Source organism: Suncus etruscus, chromosome 9 (genome assembly GCF_024139225.1).
Source record: "Suncus etruscus isolate mSunEtr1 chromosome 9, mSunEtr1.pri.cur, whole genome shotgun sequence".
Lineage (NCBI taxonomy): Eukaryota > Metazoa > Chordata > Mammalia > Eulipotyphla > Soricidae > Suncus > Suncus etruscus.
The window spans coordinates 30,054,710-30,072,983 of record NC_064856.1 but is presented as its reverse complement, the minus strand read 5'-3'; the positions used below and the strand labels follow the sequence as shown (position 1 = coordinate 30,072,983).

The 18,274-nt window shown below is 44.3% G+C and overlaps 1 protein-coding gene and 1 non-coding gene across 2 annotated transcripts in view; one reads left to right on the top strand and one right to left on the bottom strand.

The window, feature by feature from the left end:
* B4GALT5 (beta-1,4-galactosyltransferase 5) overlaps positions 1-18,274 on the top strand; it is a 68,523-nt gene that overhangs the window by 27,187 nt on the left and 23,062 nt on the right. The window lies entirely within an intron of this gene.
* Positions 3,981-4,146, bottom strand: LOC126019192 (U1 spliceosomal RNA). The gene has a single exon (XR_007498940.1). It is a non-coding gene; the product is annotated as a U1 spliceosomal RNA (small nuclear RNA).

Genomic DNA, 18,274 nt, shown 5'->3' with positions numbered 1-18,274 from the left:
GGGATTGAACTCAGGTTCCTTTTGGGTCAGTCGTGTGCAAGGCAAACGCCCTACTGTTGTGCTATTGCTCTGGTCTCTATTTTCTGGTTTATGGGTCACACCTAGTGGTGCTTGGGTTACTCCTGGTTGTTGTGCTCAGAAATCACTTGAAGACTATGTGGGATGCTGGGATCGAACCCAGGTCCATCCCTGGTTGGTGCATGCAAGGCAAATGCCCAACCGCTCTGCTATTGCTCAGGTCCAGATAAATGTTATTTTTGATAAGACATTCAGTCTGGAGTTCAGCAGGATCCAGATACCTTGTTTGGAGCAGAGAGAAAGATGTGTTCGTTACTTGACTTTGAAGCTCTTTGTTTCCTTCCACACACATGCCTTGAGTTTGCATCTTAGCACCAACACTAAGCACAACATTTAGACTTGCCCTGACTGTGCTCATGGTGTGTGGCCTCCTTCCGTTTTGGGGCCAGCTTTGTCTTTTCCATTAAATACCTAAACTCTGAGCTAATGTACTGTTACCAGCTTCAGATGAGGCCTTGTTCTCAGGGCTTTGGCACACATAGCTTCCTTACCTATGGAGGTTGGTATCTACCTGTCCCTTCCCTCATGTTACACATAAGGAAATGGAGATGCAAACAGGCTAGGGAACTTGACCAGGTCACACAGTTAATAAGCATAAGCCTGTACACAGCCAGGTCTGGAAGGATTATTCTAGAAGTCAAGCTCTCAACTTCACCATACTGTATTCTTGATATCTAATGTTAGTAGTTAGAATAAATCTATCATTGGTATCTTTAAGGAGTTAGCCTTCCTAAGGATCAGGGTCAATGAAAAGTTTGTGCTGTGTTAAAACAAAAACAAAAAAACCATCACAGCTCCTTAGCACTTCCTGATGACATCAGAATGATATTAGTACTGCATCCTCCTGTGCTCCAAGAGAAGCTAGAATTCTGGCCTTTTATGTGCATCATAATAGCAAGTATTTAAATAGTGTTTTAGGGGACTGGAAAGATAGCACAGCGGTGTTTGCCTTGCAAGTAGCCGATCCAGGATCTAAGGTGGTTGGTTCGAATCCTGGCATCCTATATGGGCCCCCGTGCCTGCCAGGAGCTATTTCTGAGCAGATAGCCAGGAGTAACCCCTGAGCACTGCCAGGTGTGGCCCAAAAACCAAAAAAAAATAAATAAATAAATAAAAAATAAATAAAATAAAATAAAAAATTAGTGCTTTCGGGCCAGAGAGATAGCACAGCAGCATTTGTCTTGCCAGGAATAACCCCTGAGCAACGCTGGGTGTGGCCCAAAAAAAAATAGTGCTTTCTATTTCACAGGTTTTATTTTTAGTAGCTTACAAATATTAGCTTAGGGATAATGCTTTCTTTCCATTTAGCAGATGATGAAACTGAGGCTGGGAAAGATAAAGTGATTTACCCGAGGTCATTCAGCAACTAGGAATTAACCCTAACCAGTTCTTCAAAGTTAATCTTTTTTAACCTACTGATATCTGGCAGTTAATTTGTAGCTTAAAGATACTGAAAGGAATACTGGGATAGGTCAGACACATCAAAGTACTTTTTTTTTTTTTTTTTACAAATTTTACTGGTGAAATCAAAGAATTTCTTTTAGCCTTGGCACCAAAGCAAAAGTAATTTATCTAATAGAGCCACTTCATTCATTGTTTTTAGTTAGGAATTCTTATCTACTGTGTGTAATTTTAGTCTTTTATGTAACTATTTCTATATCTTACCTCTTATAAAGGTATGTGAAATTATACTAATCCAAGCACTGTATAAATAATAACTTATAAATAATAACAATAAATTAAAATCTTATAAAAATTTGGCATAATCCTGTGTCCTCAAAGAAATCATTATAAAAGTGAAGTATATTTACTAAACTTTGTTGTTATTTTTTTTGGCCACACCCAGTGGTTACCCAGTGGTTAGGGGTTACTCAGAAATAGCCCCTGGCTTTGGGGAACTATATGGGATATCGGGGATCAACTGAGGTCCAATCCCTGTCCTAGGTCAGCCGAGTGCAAGGCAAACGCCCTATGCTGTGCTATCACTTTGGCCCCTCTACTAAGCTTTTTCTAGATAAGAGCTGTATGCCACTAATTTCTGGGTATATTTACTGTTGTACTAGCATAGCTAAATACCGAAACTATCTTTGCCAAAGCTTTCTGTCATGAGACTGCCTTTATTTGGTAAACATAGACGCAGAAGTTCTCATAGATTGGCTTTTTTCAGATTTGTTTTTCAGTATTGTTGACTTCGGGGCAGAGAATTTACTGCTGTTCTATCTTTGGCTTTCCTTGCATGACACACTTTTTTCTTTTAAATGTTTGAACAATTGGAGACTTCCAGGTAAAGGAATTGCCAATTTTGGTTTTTAAAATTATGCTGGGTAGTTTTTGTTAACTTCTCTACCTACTTCATCAAATTAGGAGTTTCTGTTTTGGTTATGCCAGCCAAGAAAGTGGACTTAAAAAATAAAGAAGCAATGCTCATGGGACATTGGAGCGGATTAGTAGGATATATAAAACTTAAGACATTAATGTCTAAAGATAAAATATAAGGCCTCGAGGTAAGAGATGAGCACAGGCTTTGCATTCAGGAACCTGTGTGGGTGCTGAGTACTGCTGGGGATCACCCCGAACACATGGCTGGGAGAAGGTCATACGAGCACCCTGGGTGTGGCCCAAAAACTGAAAAAGGGAGAGAGCCCGTAAGCTGGAGAATGACAGATGCCTGAAACAAGTTTCAGGTTGCAAGCGCGTCTAGAATGCACGGCTTACCTAAAATTAAGGCCGGTGTTTGAGTTTCTTTTTCTTTTCCCTTTCCTTTTTGAGAAATGAACTTTGAAGGGATTTGTATTTTAAATGTGCTATAAGTGAAAATAGATTTTTCAATTCTTTTCAAGTCCAGATCTAATCTCTTCCAATCTCTGGCTAACCCCTCCCCTGTGTACCGCGTGTGGAATTTCGGCTGTGGGCTCCCTAAGAGAACCCTCTCTGCTCTTTCCAGCACTGTTTGATAAGTGTTTATTGGACTGCAGCTCTGTGCTGGCACAGTTTAGAGGGCTGGATATAAGAACACTGAACACCCCATCTCTGGCTTGCCTGAGCTGAGATGCTGCTTTTTGGGGGTCAGAGACAGTATTGGGTCTGCCACATAGAATCAGGTCTCTAGAGCTGTGTGCTCTGGAGATTGAGCTGCAGCAAGAAAGGCAAATGGGGGAGACAGCTGGGGAGACCCAGAGTTAAATCCAGTGTCGCTCAAAAAGGCCTCACTGAGGGAGGGGACTCTGAATGAGTTCAATTTTCAGGTTCATTCCTCAGCACTGCCAGGAGTGATCACCTCAGGAGAGGCGCCTGTGTGGGGGAGAGTGGGACACTAACTTGAGATGGAAACCTATGTGAAGGAGCATCTTGCAAATAGCACTGTAAGTAGGTGGTTTGAACAAGAGCAGAGAGAGCAAGGCCAAGAATGAAAGATGAGGTCAAGGTCAAGAATGGGCTTCTGGGGCCCAAGAGATAGTACAACCCAGGTTCTTGAGTCTCAGATCGTAAGAGGAATTCTTGGCTGCTGAGAGGTGAGCCTTGTGTTCCAAAATATGAATGTTCTGAAAAGCACTAAGAGTGTGCTGAAGTGGCTCCTAAGCCTTACAATCCTCTGACTCGTGCTACTAGTGAAATAAAGACAGTGATGATTAAATAGCTTGCCCTGGCTGATGAGATTTGGTGAGAGCTTTCTTTTAGTTTGTTTGGTTTTCTTGTTTCAGAGCTATGCCCAGCACTGTGTGCAGGGATCTCCTAGCAGGGCATGAGAACTCTATCAGGTTCGACAGATTGAACTATGGATCAGCTGAATGAGTGCAAAGAAGGGCACACTGCGCTGCAGTCTCTAGTAGTAGTAGTAGTAGTAGTCTCTAGTGCCTTAATGAGTTTTATGGTAGTTTCTTTTTTTTTTTTTTTTTTTTTTTAAGGGGAGAGCGCAAACGCAGTCCCCCACTACCACAAATTATGCAGTCGAGTTTCCCACATTTGGAGAAATCGCAGGGGTCAGCATACCCGGAGTGCAATGGGTGAGCCTCGCCCTGGGGAAACCACCTTCGTGATCATGGTATCTCCCCTATGGCAGTTTATTTTTAGTTTGTGGGGGCACTCCCTGAGGTGCTCAGGGGTCTGCTCTCAGGAACCATTTCTGGCAGGGCTCAGGGGACCAGATGGGGTGTGCCAGAGATAGAAACAGTGCTGGTTGCAATGAACAGTTTTCATTTCCCTCCATGATGGGCAATTATAAAAATAATGTAACAACAAGTAGAAGAAAATTCAGGAGTTTTGCTTTGCTTTGGTTTTTTTGTTTTGTTTTGTTTTCAGTCCTTAGACCTTCAGGTCACTTCCCACAATTCATTGTGTTGTCCCAGCCTTGCTGAAAGTCAGCCACAATGAAAGTGAGAAAGAAGATCAAAGTGGGCATTGTTCTCTCTGTTTGAACTGCAGTTAGTTGCCTTGGTCTTGGGCAGAGATTTAAATCTTTTTTCTTTATTCTTTTTTTAAATTTCTGTGATCATCTTGTGAGCCAGAGATGAAATGAATCAGATTTGGGAGGAGACTGCTTAGGGCTCAGATGCTCTGAAACTTCATTTCCAGTTGGCATTGTGGGTGACAAGGGGGATCACTCAGCAAAGCTCAAGTGGGAGCTTTTGAGTGCGATGAAAGCCAGAGTGGATGCTCAGTGTTTCCCTCTGAAGTGGGAATCATAAATGCTGATTTCACAGTGATGGCACGCAGCCTCCCACGTCTCTTTATTTTTCTCCTGGTCTCGCCTGTGCCAGGAGGAAGTTTGAGCAGAGGATGTCCTTGTGTGCAGTCTCACCTTGTCCTCCTCAAGACCCTGATCCTGGCCGGCTTCCACCACTCCGATTGTGTCTTATCAAGTACACTTGGGTCAGCTTTTCTCCTCCAAGACTTTCAGGCCAGCTCCCTTGTTAATGCTTCTCGGAAGCTGTGCCCGCACATGTAGCTGCATTCTGGATGGCCATTCAGGACAGGCCAAACCCTGGACTATCCATTAAGCACCTATTTGTACCGGACTGTCTGTTAATTGCCCATCTACCATGGATTATCCATTCATCGCTTACCTGCCCCAGACTGTCTGTTAATCACCCACCTGCCCAGACTGTCCATTTAATCACCCACCTTCAGGCTTGCGGGCCTGTTTGAGTTCCAGGTTCCTGGTGCCTTTTCTTGATTGCCTCGGTCTGTCCCTGGGAAATTAGTAACCAGGTTGACCTTCATATTTCCCTTTATAATACTCGGGCAGTATCTGATTAGCATTTCAGGACTGGGTGAGCTCCAGGCTCCCAGACTCCCTTCCTCGTCACCTGATACTCTTTGGTATTGCTGTTCTCCTCTCCACCGGAGAAATAAAATGGGCTTATTTTATTTCGGGAAGGTATCCCACGAACATGCTCCTGGGTGATGGAGTCCAAAGTCTTGTGTCATCACTGGGGTGTGTTAATTTGAGCTTGGGTTGCTTCTGCTTATGTTTTTTTTTTCCTTATTCAGCCATAAAATTCTGAAAGCAACTTTTGCTCTTTTGTCATTGTTGTTTTCAGTGGTTGGGGTTATACTTGGAGGTGCCAAGGTATGCAGAGTTTGTGCTCAACCCTTAAAATTCTCTCTTTCCCTTTCTCTGTCTCCCCCCCCCCTTCCTCCCTCTCTATCTCTTCCCCCTCTCCCTCTCTCTCTCTCTGTGCACTTTCACTTTAGAAACCTGAAGGAGATGTCTATTTAACACATTTTGTTTTATTTTATTTTGTTTTTGGGTCATACTTAGCGGCGTTCAGGGTTTACCCCTGGCTCTAGGTTCAGAAATCGCTCCTAGCAGGCTCGGAGGACCATATGGGATGCTGGGATTCTGTCCTGCATGCAAGGCAAATGCCCTACCTCCATACTATTTCTGTAGTATTTTTAACACATTTTAGCACAGTTATTGATCCCTTTTTATATAGAAATGAGGTATTTAGTTATAGAATGTCTTGGTTTCTTAGTTGCCCAAAATTATAGTTAATGAATGAACGCAACATTTCTCAAATCCCTGTATAAGTGTATACGATCTGAGTTTAGTGAGCACAGACCCAAGTGCTCCCTGAAAAATTATTTAATGGCATACTATTAAATGTTGTATTTGTACTAAGTAATCTCAGTAAATGATTATCAAGAAAGACCCACACATAGGCTGTTTAGAAGAGAGACAGAAAAACAAGCAGTAGAGGGGTTAAGGTGCTTCCCTTGGATGTGTTCACTTCCGGCTCCATCCCTGGTACCATATGGTCTCTCAAGCACCACTAGGTGTGGCCCCAAATCCCCACCCCTCAAAAAATGTTTGGGAAAAGATACATTCTGTAAATTAAAAGAAGGTATAGGTTTTTTTGTTTGTTTGTTTTTGGGCCACACCCAGCAATTATCAGGGGTTACTCTTGGCTATCTGCTCAGAAATAGCTCCTGGCAGGCACGGGGACCATATGGGACACCGGAATTCGAACCAACCACCTTTGGTCCTGGATCAGCTATTTGCAAGGCAAATGCTGCTGTGCTATCTCTCCGGGCCCCAAGAAGGTATAGTTTAAAACAAAACCACAGCAACAGCAAATTAACTGAATGTTTGCCCCAGCATTTGGGCTGAGAGATCTATAGAAAGTTGTTTTGGAAGGGCCGGCGAGGTGGCACTAGAGGTAAGGTGTCTGTCTTGCAAGCGCTTGCCAAGGAAAGATCTCAACCGCGGTTCGATCCCCTGGTGTCCCATATGGTCCCCCCAAGCCAGGGGCAATTTCTGAGTGCTTAGCCAGGAGTAACCCCTGAGCATCAAACGGGTGTGGCCCGAAAAATAAAAAAAAAGAAGTTGTTTTGGGGAAATGGGTGAAAGTGTGATGAGAGGGTACGGAGGAGATTGTGAGCAGCAGTGGCGTTGCCTTTGGAACAAACTTAGAGGAGGGAAGACCCCTGAGAATCCCCTGAACTCGGATGAACTTGTCTAGGCATTTTCATCTGGAGCATGACTGGCGGTGGGTCTTCGTATCTCTGAACCTCGATGTTTCCTCTCTGGTTTCTTCTGCTCACTACTTGCCCCAAAAGAGCTGTAGGTGCCCTCTGCCCCACCCCTGCCTGTGCCCCCAAGATTCTCTCCAGAACAGGGGCAAAGGAAAAGGAAGCAACACTCAATATGCCCTAGAAAAGATTGGGCCAGAGATCTGGCTCAAAATCCAAAATCCAATAAGACTCCAAGGTCTTACTCAGCCTGGGTTTTAGGTTTTCTAGCGATAATGGTTTTGTGTCAGCTGAGGATCCCAGAAGTACTTCTGGGGGTTCTAGGCCACTTCCCCTTTAGACCACTTCAGAAAGTTTCAGGTGCAGAGGCTCCTAGCTGTGCTCTGGCAGGAGTTGCCTCCCTGTCTTTAGGGACCCGCCTCTCCCTGCTCCTAGTGACAGAGCCTGTTCCAGCCTCAGCCCCTGGGACTCCATAGACTAAACAGTTCCCACTGGTCCTCTGAGAACTCTAGAGCCTTGGCTCTAGGAGGCCTGGGGGATGGAACCACAGTGCCATGCCTGTGCCAGGCCCTCTGGAATGAAATGATGAGCCCTCATCACATAAGGTTCTGACGGTGTTCAGCCAACAGTTGAGCTGCATCTCTGTTTTCACTGCCACCGCCAGCGCCAATTATTCAGGACAAATATTTGCAGAATAATCTAGTAACATTACTTAGTATTAATGTCCTGCTGTGAGCATCATTTTCTTGAGTGTGTTGTTCCTGAGCCACAAATTAGCCAAAAAGTACTTCAGTACAATCTCTACGTGGAGTTCTCGAGTCGGGTGACTTGGGTGGAAGGTTTCAGTCAGTCGCTGCGTGCTTTTGCTTACCAACCCCCCATCCCTCACCACCAATCCCCGCATGCTCCTTGAGGTGAATTTTTTTTTTTCAGCTTTTCCTGTCACTTTTCAAGTTGGCTTTTTTCTCTGAGATATATGTTATATAAAGAACTATGTACTTATGTGTCCTACCCTTTTCTGTTGCTCTTGTCACCCTGATGGATGAGGGGGTTGTTCAGGATTCACTGGTGCTTCCATAGTCTCAAAACTGTTCCTGGGAGTAGCACACTTGGCTTGTGGTCAGTGTGTGTGTATCTGTGTGCCAGTCTGTTCATATTTGTGTCTGTGTGTTTGTCCAATAAAGCTGTTGGACTGCTCTTCACTCACCTGGGCAGCACCAACGATCAAAATCAGGGCCTTATGTGCACAAGGCAGGCACGCCTGTCAACTGTGCATCCCAGACCCATGTTTGATTCTATATGTAAGAGGCTTTGTTCTCAGGGACTTCTTGTGGCAGTGCTCATATCAGGGATCAAAGCCAGGTCAGCTGAGTGTAAGGCAAGTGCACTGTTGCTACCTTTCTGGCTCCTCTGAGCATCTTTTGATCCCATAAGAAGGTCATCTTATTACCCATGAGCAGAGTCATTTTATGAGTGGAGATCCGGTAACTCTTTGCATGGTTTCCCTATGGGCTGGAGGTGTGGGGAAAAGCACGCACACCTCTCTGGGTGTTTGCGTTCAAGCTTGAGATTTATTTCGGGGTGGCCTCGCAGTAAGAACGGTGAGTGACCTTCCTCTGAAGATGAGGTCACTCATCCCTTTCATGATTTGCCAGATTGTCGAAATAAAGTTCAGAGCTGACAGTTTCGCTGCTTCTCAGCAGCGATCTAATTGTGAGCAGCACAGATGGCTACTGACAGGGTTTATGAATGTTCGGCATTTGCTGATTTTAAAAATAGCTGTGAGAAGGGAAAGCCAAGGTGAGAGGAGAGACTAAACCGTTTTCCCAACAGACGCATTAGGTCCGGGCTCTTCAAGCTCACAACAGAAACAAAACCACACACAGGCTGGCCCAGGAACAGGCACAGTCAGGCTGGGCTTCCCCCGCTCACTCTTGCACAAACAAATGCACCTACACACATGTCACACACACCTACACAAGGAAGCCTTAATGCCTTGAGGCACTGGTGCCAAACCCACTGGGTCCTAAGCCGATTCCACCTTGGAGAGAGCCCCATGAGCCTGGCTGTTGGAGCGGTGGGAAACGCTAATTGGCCTCTGAACTCAGCCCTGCTAAAGTTGCTATCCCTTGGATACTCAGTAGGCTTGTTAATATTTAAAAATAAAGTACAAAATCTATTATAAAATACCCTAATTTAATTTTTCGGCATTTCAGTGGTTATTTTTTTGGGATCCCTCTCTCCTGAGGTCTCTCTCCCTCCAACTTCTTCATTTGTGGAGTATGCCAACCTAGGAGGTGAGTTCAAAAAATTTGGGGGAGAGAGCACTCCTGCCAGGGTCCAGGAGACTGGGGACCCAAGTGCCTGCCCATGGTTGTTCATGGGCTGTGAAAGTGCTTTTGACCCTTGACCTCTCTTTTCGTCCCCCAAAGGTGACTTTTGTCTGACACTAAATTTAGCCAATCTTAAGAAGGGGTTATTTTCACTGGGGGGGGGGCACTTCTACAGATGAAATAAGTGGGAACAGCCCCCCCACCCCCACAGGCATCCCTGGGGGACCCAGCCCAGGAGTCCCAGTGCCAGCCTGGCCTGTATCTGACCATCTCCCAGCCCCCTGCAGCTGAGCTGACACTTCGGTTAAAAAGCACATGCTTTTTCCTAAGGAGCTTTCCTTTGTCTAAATCTTGGATTTTGCGTATTAGGTTCCAGGAAAAGGAGTCACATTGTCTGAGGGCTCTGGCTGGTTCTGGGGATTTGCCTGTGTCCATTGTGACTAGGCTTGGGAGTAGTGAGAGCTGATATTCAGAGATAGCTGGTTTTATGGCTTGCAGTAAATCATACTGAGCAGGAAAGGTTTGGATATGGCTCTCAAAGAAAGCTATTCCAGAGGGGGGCGGCAAGAAGATTTATTTTAAATTTCTCTTCAGCTCCCTTGTGAAATTATAGGAAGACTAAATCCTATAAATGATAGGTTTTACTCTGTGTCTGTGTACAAGTGTGTACTATACTTGGTGGTGCTCAAGGATCATTCCAGTGGTACTTGGAGTGCTGGGATCAAACTCAGACCTCCTGTTCCATACTCAGCCTGTTAAGCTGTGACTTTAATTTCATTCTAGTTTCAAGTACAAATGAAGGATTTTCTTTGTTGTTGTTGTTGTTGTTTATTTGCTTGGTTTTTGGGTTACACCCAGTGGTGCTCAGGACTTATTCCTGACTCTGTACCCGGGGATCACTCCTGGTGGGCTCAAGGGACCATATGGGATGCTGGCTATCAAACCCCGGTGGGCCATTTGCAAGGCAAGATCTCTACCCTCTGTACTACCACTTCAATTTGGGGGTACTAGACTAGGTGCCTAATGTTGATTAGGGTATTTGCTTGTTGTAGTGTAATTTTTTACCCGTTTATAAGATTCTTTGCAATAATATAGTATTTTGCTGTTGTTGCGTTAGTACCTGGAGGAAGACACCCAGGAGGCTATTTCTGGCTCTGTGTTCAGGAGTGACCCTTGGCAGTGCTTAGAATGTGGTATCAGGGAATCGAGCCCAGGCTAGCCAGGCAAGTTCTTTACTCCCTAAACTATCTCTCTGGCCCCATTATGCTTATTATTATTAGCATTTATAAATTTAGGCAGAATTGACGTGTGTGTGTGTGTGTGTGTGTGTGTTTGCTTGCATGTTTGGGTGTGTTTGCGCGAGCATGTATGTGCCTTGGTGATGATCAGAGTCACTCCTGGTTCCACACTTAGGAACTACTCCTGGCAGTGCTGGGGCTGTAATCCAGGTCATTCATATACAAGGCAAGCATCCTTTCTGCTGTGCTATCACTCTGCCCCTTGTTGATGGTTGTTGTTGTTTTTTTTTGGGGGGGGCACACCCGGTCTCACTCAGGGGTTACTCCTGGCTATGTGCTCAGAAATTGCTACTGGCTTAGGGGATCATATGGGACGCTGGGGAATTGAACTTTGGTCCGTCCTAGGCTAGTACTGGCAAGGCAGATGCCTTACTGCTCCTTGCCACCACTTTGGCCCCTGTTGACGGTTTTTATACATCTAAAAATCTAATTTCCCTGTCAACATTTGATTAAAAATTTGGATTTATTGAAAGAGGAACAGGACACTGAACAAGTAACTCTATTCACTTCAGCAGCTGTTACCGTTTTGCTTTAACACATCTCATTGGCACCATCTGAAATTAGATGAGATCTGGCCATAAACACCTGTCATGTGAAATCAAACTGTGGATTGATATCAGGACACTTTAACTCAAATATTTCAGCAAATGGGGCTGGAGAGATAGCACAGCAGTTGGGCATTTGCCTTGCATGTGGCTGACCCAGGAGGGACCCGGTTTGATTCCCGGCATCCCAGGGTGGTTCCCCCAGCCTGCCAGGGGCAATTTCTAAGTGCAAAGCCAGGGGTAACCCCTGAGCACTTCTGGGTGTGGCCCAGAAACCAACCAACCAACCAACCAGTCAATCAATCAGTTAATACATAAATAAAGTTTAAAAAATATTTCAACAGTTGCCTCTTTTATTTTACCTTTTTCGTTGTTGGTTTTGGACCATTCCTAGCAATGCTCAGGGCTTACTCCCGGGTATGTGCTCAGGGATCACTCTTGGTGGGACTCAGGTGACTCTATGCAGTGTTGGGGATCAAATCCAGGCCAGGTGCATGGAAAGCAGATAAATGCCTTGCTTATATTTCTCCAGCTACTGTTTTATTTTACTTTTAAGATTTGTTTTAGTTTTGGGTGCCATCTCCTATGATGCTCAGGCTCTGGTTCAGTGCTGAGTGGTTGTGCCCAGAGGCACTCAGGGAACCATGCCATGCCATGCCATGGGTCAAACCTGGGCCTACTATGTCAAGACATATACTGCCTGTTGAGTTGATGTTCTAGTTCTGCATCTCTATTTTTGTTTGTTTGTTTGTTTGTTTTTTGGGTCACACCCGGCAGTGCTCAAGTGTTACTCCTGGCTCTATGCTCAGAAATCGTTCCTGGCAGGCATGGGGGACCATATGGGATGCCGGGATTCAAACCATCATTTGGCCGTGTGCAAGGCAAATGCCCTACCACTATGCTATATCTCTTTGGCCTGTGTCTCTATTTCTTAATTTTATTTATTTAAAGAAATTACATCACATTGTTGACTAATTGATCATAATATATTTGTTTCCAGATAAATGAAAGCAAAGTTACTGAAAAGAAAAAAGAAAATGAAAAGAGAAGCAAAATAAAAAAAGAGAGAGAAAGGAAAAGAATAGTAGCAAGCGGGGCTGGAGTGATAGCACAGCAGGATGTTTGCCTTGCACTCGACTGACCCAGATCGGACCTGGGTTTGATCCCCAGCATCACATATGGTCCCCCAAGCCAGGAGCGATTTTGAGCACATAGCAGGAGTAACCCCTGAGCATCACCAAGTGTGGCCCAAAAACAAAAACAAAAAAGAACAGTAGCAAGCACATTTGTGGAAATTATTGTATCACCAATGAAGTCAATAATACAATGGCAGAAAGTTTAATAAGCTCTTGTTATATGTCCAGTCTGTTAAATTGGGTGCTCCTTTAGGGATAGCAGCATCAACAAATGAAGTTGTCCAGAAATTCAAAGCTACGATACTATGAATTTTAGGGTACACCTCTGTTTTGTTTTTTTTTGTTTGTTTGTTTGTTTTTTTGGTTTTTGGTTTTTGGTTTTTGGGCCACACCCGGCTGTGCTCAGGGGGTTACTCCTGGCTGTCTGCTCAGAAATAGCTCCTGGCAGACACAGGGGACCATATGGGACACCGGGATTCGAACCAACCACCTTTGGTCCTGGATCGGCTGCTTGCAAGGCAAACGCCACTGTGCTATCTCTCCGGGCCCTACACCTCTGTTTTTAAAGAATATTCTATGTAGTCATCAGGTTATCACTGCAGCTGAGAACATGTGTACTGATTTCACAATGTATTCTGGTACCTAAATCACATTTCTTTAGGGCTCGAATGTCATGATCTCTTTCTCCCTTTAAATGACATCTACTTTGCATCTCTTTCTGGCCCCATTACAGTAACTTCATTAGGTGACTAGGCCAATTATTTCACAGGCCATCATTTCCTGCTTTTTGTTTAGGTCCTTCCTTAACTCCTGATATTTTTGTATACTAGTAAATGATTCTAAAGGCTTGATTAGACTTAGGTTGGAAGTGCTTGGCCAGATTACCCTCTCAGAAGGTTATCATGCTAGTATGCTTAGATATTAGTCAGACTGGTTTTGACCCCTTACCTTAGAACACAAGTGCTCATGTAATATTGCTGTTGTAAATGTATAATTTACATACATTCTTTGCAATTCCATCATCTTTGGAAATAATTTGTTTCTTTTGTTTGTTTGTTTGTTTGTTTTGGGGGGTCATACCCAGTGGTGCTCAGGGATTACTCCTGGCTCTGTACTCAGAAATTACTTTTGGCAGGCTTGGGGAGCATATGGAATGTGGGGATCAAACCTGAGTTGGCCATGTGCAAGGCAAACATCCTACCCCGCTGTGCTATAGCTACAGCCCCAGAATTTTTCTTTTTTTTTTTTTTTTTTTTGGTTTTTGGTTTTTGGGCCACACCCGGTAATACACAGGGGTTACTCCTGGCTATGCGCTCAGAAGTTGCTCCTGGCTTGGGGGACCATATGGGACACCGGGGGATCAAACCGCGGTCCGTCCAAGGCTAGCGCAGGCAAGGCAGGCACCTTACCTTTAGCGCCACCTCCCGGACCCCCAGAATTTTTCTTTTTCTTTGTTTCTTTTTAAAAAAAGGAGGCAGAGGGCCCGAAGAGATAGCACAGCGGCGTTTGCCTTGCAAGCAGCCAATCCAGGACCAAAGGTGGTTGGTTCGAATCCCGGTGTCCCATATGGTCCCTCGTGCCTGCCAGGAGCTATTTCTGAGCAGACAGCCAGGAGTAACCCCTGAGCACAGCCGGGTGTGGCCCAAAAACCAAAAAAAAAAAAAAAAAAAAAAAAAAAAAAGCAGAGGGGCTGGAGAGATAGCATGGAGGTAGGGCATTTGTCCATCATGCAGAAGGACAGTGGTTCGAATCCTGGCATTCTATATGGTCCCCCGAGCCTGCCAGGAGTGACTTCTAAGTGTGGAGCTGGGAGGAACCCCTGAGCGCTTCGGGGTGTGACACAAATAAAAGGGAGGGGGGCAGAGAACTCAGCAGTGTTGAAATAGGAGGTGGGTGTAGATCAGGGCTTTATATAAGCATGGCATACCTCCCAATCACCACATTTTGTTTTATTATTGGGGGATTGAGTCACATCAAACAGTGCTTAGGGGGTACTCCTGGCTCTATGCTCAGGAGCCACTCTTAAAATATGCAATGCCAAGGATCAGACCAAGATTGGCTACCTGCGATGGATGCGAGTGCCTGCATAATCATTCCGGCTCTCATTTTATTTTGTAGGTTTTGTATAAATGTTTTGGAGTGGTCTTTCAGCTTTTGAGCACACACAGCAGCCTCGTGGAATAAGTTGGTCCTTTTGTTTCTGGGAGTTAACAGGTTTTGGGGTGACTTTAGCATGTGAGCATTATAAAGTTGGAGTGATAATGCAACAGGCAGGGCACTTGCCTTGTATGCAGTCAACCTGGGTTTGATCCCTGCCACTTACAGAGTTCCTAGATCACACATGACTGATTGTTGAGCATAGAGCCAGAAATAAGCCCTGTGCACTGGTGGGTGTAGCCCAAAACCAGAACAACAAAAACATTGAGCATCACTTGACTAAAAGAAGAAAAGTTTGTGGATGATTATTCCAGGGCAAGTGAAAGAAATGCCAAATATAGAAGCCCCATATCATGTGTGGGCTCCACTGGTGGTTGCTAAAGTCGAGCCCTGTGATCCTTGGGAAGCGTATGGAAGGGATGGTAGTAGTTTTAGGAGGGTCAGGGAAGGCCCGGTCTTGCTCAGTGCTAGCTTGTGAACCAAGACATTTGCATGTGCTTCTTCTGATTATTTTTTGCCAGTCATGGCTTTGGTTTCATGTTTTTGACAATTAAGTGTTACTGTCATTGAGTGTTGGTTTTTGTTTTTTTTTAGAGTGTTTCCAAAAGGAAACACTTAAAACATCTTCCTGTGTAAATAACCTTGTCTGGCTGCATTCCAGTCTTGTGGGCTAACATCAAATCTAACAGTTAAGCTGCCTGAGACCTGGAGAATGATTTTTTTCCCCCAGAAGATAGCAGGAAGGAGATGGAGGACTATATAGAATACACAACTGTACAGAAGAATGTTTTTGAATTGTTGGTTAGAGGAAACCCTAGTAAGTTTATAACCAGAAACACTGGCAGTTTTAGGATCATTATGAATTAATTTCAGGGGATGCTGAGGTAGAACAATGATTCGGGATTGAGAATGTTATTTGTGCATCTGGAGCAGCATGATGGGATGACCGTAACAAGGCAGGAAACTCAGCATGTGCTAGTCTGTTCCTCGTTATTTTTATTATTTATTTATTTATTTATTTATTTATTTATTTATTTATTTTTGTGTTTTGGATCACACCCGGTGGTGCTCAGGGTTTACTCCTGGCCCTGCTCAGAAATCGCCCCTGGCAGTCTTGGGGGATCAAATGGGATGCCAAGAATCGAACTACCATCCGTCCTGGGTTGGCCATGTGCAAGGCAAATGCCCCCCACCGCTGTACTATTTCTTCGGCCCCATGCCTGTCCCTCTTTAATAGTAAAGGGTATGACCACTGTCTTAAATAAGTAGAAAGACAAAAAGACCGCTTTGGTGGTCTACTTTCTAGCAACAAGGTGGAAATTTGTACATTTTGGGCTGGTCAATGCAAACAGATTTGGTGGCTTTAAGGATTTTCACTGGGGTTGTTAGTGGTTGGAATGACTTGAATACATAACTACCATAGCTCCAGCTTGAGTTGATTCTGATGCGCTTCACACAAGTGACTTTTGCCGAAGAAGCTCATCTTCTTTGATGCCAACATGAAATCTAGGTCCAAGAAATGAAGCAGATTCCCCGTACTCTATGACTAGTGAGTCTGAACCACTGTTTTCTTTAGACTTTGAGCTACTCCATAGCAGGGCTGAGAGGGCCCATATGCAGTGCTTGGGGACTTGTAACTGGGTCAGCAAGAGCAAGAAGCAAGAGCCCTGCCCAGTGTACTATCATTCAGGCCCTAAGAACCACAATTTCCTAAAGACATTCTGTATTGCTGAGCAAAACTCCCTGAGCTAAGCAAAAATCAGAGATGGAATGATTTCCTGAAAGCCATAGGGTATATATTCAAACAAGGAGTAATAGGATGGAGGGAACTGGACTCAGAAAAGGGAGTGGCAAAAAAAAAATAAATAAATAAAATAAAATAAAAAGAAAAGAAAAGAAAAAAAGAAGGGCCGGAGAGATAGCTTGGAAGTAAGGCATTTGCCTTGCATGCAGAAGATCAGTGGTTCGAATCCCGGAATCCCATATGATCCCCTGAGCCTGTCAGGACCGATTTCTGAGCGTAGAGCCAGGAGTAACCCCTGAGCACTGCTGGGTGTGACCCAAAAGCCAAAAGAAAAGAAAAGGGAGTGGGCATTGAAAGGGAGTGGGCATTTATCAATTATGTTCTGTTTATATGGACTTGATAAATGTTTATTTGATTTTGGGATGGGAGAATTTTCACTGGTGGAGCAAAGACTCTTTCTTGGCCATATAAAAAAATTTCCTGACAGCCTTGGAAATATTGCCTCATAACAAAGAAAAAGGAAAAGTGCACTTTCCCTAATTATCCTGAGTGGAGATGGCACAAAGTAGCCTTTTTGTTTGTTTGGGGGGGGGTTCTTTTGTTTTGTGGCCACACCCAGCAATGCTCAAGGGTTACTCCTAAGTGCAGAGTGCACTTAGGAATCATTGTTGGCTGGCTCAAAGAATCATATGGGATGCTGGGGATAGGACCCAGATTGGTTGTGTGCAAGGCAAATGCTCTACCTGCTGTACTATCTCTCTGCCCCCGTCCCCCCAACAGCTTTGTAAGAACATTTTCCTTTCAGCTCTTTGGGTCATGACGAGCAGAGGTAACCTTGTGGGCTCACACTATTGAGTCTCAGCATATACTTTAATTGTGATGTTCACCAGGGACTGTGCAGTTTTGGTGGTGACAGTGGCATACTAAGGGTCCCTTCTGGGCTTGATTAATAAGGTAGGGAGGGACTTGAGAATAGTGAGGTGGCAGCCCATAGCAATACACTTTTCTGGAGTAGAATGGCAGTTGTCACGTTCAATAAGCTCAACCTAACCAGTAGAATTAAAAAAAAAAAACTTTTATGACATTTATACATACATATAAGTATTGTTTTTGCTTCTATTAAGTGATACATACGTGTCCACATATTAAATATTGTTAAAATGCAGAGCTAAATGGGAGAGAGCAGAAAGATTTCCACAGCTTTTACTTTAGAACAGGGGTCTCAAACTCAATTTACCTGGGGGCCGCAGGAGGCAAAGTCAGGGTGAGGCAGGGCCGCATAAGGGATTTCGCTTACCGAATATTCGCAATAAAAAAATCACATTAGTAAGGGAAAAATCGCAAAAAAATTGCATTAAACATTTGCATACCCCCAACGGAACTGCTCGCGGTATGCGAATGTTTAATGCGATTTTGTTGTGATTATTTTGGTAAGCGAATAATTGCGAATACTGCGATATTTGAAGGCCGGCCTCGAGCCACAAAATGTTGTATGGAGGGCCACAAATGGCCCACGGGCCGCAAGTTTGAGACCCCTGCTTTAGAGTCATATTTGGTTCTTTCAAGCATATGAAATTACAGATACCTTAACTATTTTTTTTAATTGTTGCCCAAGATTTTGTCTTTAGAAATTAATTAAGGCAACTATGTACAGAGTTCATTATTACTTTAATTTTTTGTTTGTTTTTGGGTTACATCATGTGATCTTCAGGGGTTGCTCCTGGCTCTGCACTCAGGAATTATTCCTCGTCATGCTTACCTTAGGGGACCATATGGAATGCCAGGGATTGAACCACATGCAAGGCAAAAACATCCTCCCCACTGTACTCCTGGGACTCTTGCTCCATATTTGCATTAATTTTCTGGAAGGGTTTGAGCAGATGGGACAAGCATTTCAGTTCTTTGTTCAAGTGTAAATGGGTTTGCCCACACCCCGTTCGCAAAGGGAGTGAAGGCATAATCAGAGTGTTTCCTCACTCAGCTGCTGGCTGACAGCCTCTGTATAGTGTGG